The 1,905-nt window shown below is 36.1% G+C and overlaps 1 long non-coding RNA gene across 1 annotated transcript; it reads left to right on the plus strand.

Annotated features, from left to right (window-relative positions):
- The first annotated feature begins 335 nt into the window (after window positions 1-335).
- Window positions 336-1,443, plus strand: LOC123966741. Its single transcript, XR_006824062.1, has 3 exons — window positions 336-445; window positions 702-797; window positions 1,306-1,443. It is a non-coding gene; the product is annotated as an uncharacterized LOC123966741 (long non-coding RNA).
- The last annotated feature ends 462 nt before the right edge of the window (window positions 1,444-1,905 follow it).

Below are 1,905 nucleotides of genomic sequence, written 5' to 3' on the forward strand. Positions count from 1 at the left end.
GTCTGTTGTCTGTTCCAGAGTCTCGACTGAAAACTAAAGGGGACAGAGCGTTTGCTGTCAGGGCCCCGAGGCTCTGGAACAGCCTGCCCGAGGAAATCAGGTCGGCTGAGTCAGTGAACTCTTTTAAGTCCCTTCTTAAAACATACTTTTATAGGAGAGCTTTTCCCGATCTTATTTGACTTTATTTTATCCCTTTTATTTTATTGTATTTTACTAATTTTATATTAAATTTTCATGCTCTTATCTTTTTTTTTTGTATTATTCTTTACACTTGTTAAAGCACTTTGTAACTTGTTTTTGAAAAGTGCTCTACAAATAAGGATTATTATTATTATAATGCTAGTGGTGACATGCATCGGTCCTCTGCTCATAACACCTCTGGTGTGTCCCACGGTCCCACCCAACCCAGCACATCTGGCAATATTTCATCCAGCACATCCTACAGGTCCATCTTTTGTACATTTGTGTCTCTTCATACAGTTATTCCATGGTCTGGGCTTTAGTGGGCCTTTTTATTGTACAATTTGCATAAAAATATATTTCCTTGATACTAAATGATGGTGTCCCTAGTTTTACACACTTAAATAATGCACTGTCAATTCAAGAACATTTAAGTTATTAGACCAACAAGGATGTTCTTAATGTAGCGCTAAAACGACAATCAATAATCAATAATAAAATATTGGTATTTTATTTTGTAGTACATACCTTGACCTGTTTGAGGAAGAATACCTCTCTGATGACCCTGATCTACAGGAAGCCATTTCACGGTCTTTAGATTCCAGTGCAAGTGAGAGGTCAGTGGAAAATATTATATAAAATGTAATTATTTCAATTGTAATGCCAGATAACAATAACATATGTTATCTAGACTAGTACCAAGAAGAATTAGCAAGTTGCAACCTACATAGGTCAGAAATATCTGGATGAATGCACAATATTGTTTTCTTGTCTCTGACTGATATCCAGTAATTTCTGTGGTAATTTTCTCAAGACTCAAGAGCATTATATTTTATTTGTATGTACAGTGTGTGATTTTGATGGTTGTCAATGTTCTTTTGGATGGACTGTGGTTGCCAGTGTTGAAAATTGTTCTGTTGCTCTTTGCAATTAATGTGCGATATATCAGTAGGTTAAGTAGTTCTGGATAAGCAAGAAAAAACTGCTAATTTCCATTATCACAAACGTTTATGTTAAGGATTTAATGAATATGAATTAACAATGTTCTGGATGTTACATGATAGTTCAGTGGCCGAGTTATTACCATTGACACTAACTACATTGTATTGTTTATTACTGTTTCAGTGATTTAAAGATGACTTTAGAGAGAATAATGGAGCGGATTGCTTCTCGAGTAAATAATGACAGCACTGTACGCTTCAATATCATAAGAAGAAATGCGTGGGATGGAGCATCCAGAGCCATGGGCAGATCCAATTTTTCACATCGAGAAGAAGGTAGATGTTAAGTTCACTGATGACTATGGAATATCTGAGGGTGCTGTGGACAATGGTGGACCTACTCGGGAGTTTTTCCGACTCTGTCTACATGAAATCAAGGACAACATTGGCATCTTTGAGGGTCCCCCTAATGCTAAAGTCCTCACATGCAACTCCAAAGGTACATGATTAAATCACTTCATATAGCCATAATAGGTCATTATTGGATTTCTTTTGGATCAATAAATACATTATACCTGACTAATGAGGAAGTGTAAGAAAATTCAGGTTTTGTATCTATAATACTTTTTTGACAAAGGAAATTGAACCTGCGTTCTCGTATCCCAAAGAGGCATTGTGACAAACATTATTTTTGATGGTACCAGTTGACAAGTAATGTTTGTTTTCATTTGATAACAGCGATGAAAGACAATGGATACTTCTACGCTGGCCAGATCATGGCAAT

The sequence above is a fragment of the Micropterus dolomieu genome, unplaced genomic scaffold, assembly GCF_021292245.1.
Source record: "Micropterus dolomieu isolate WLL.071019.BEF.003 ecotype Adirondacks unplaced genomic scaffold, ASM2129224v1 contig_14140, whole genome shotgun sequence".
Lineage (NCBI taxonomy): Eukaryota > Metazoa > Chordata > Actinopteri > Centrarchiformes > Centrarchidae > Micropterus > Micropterus dolomieu.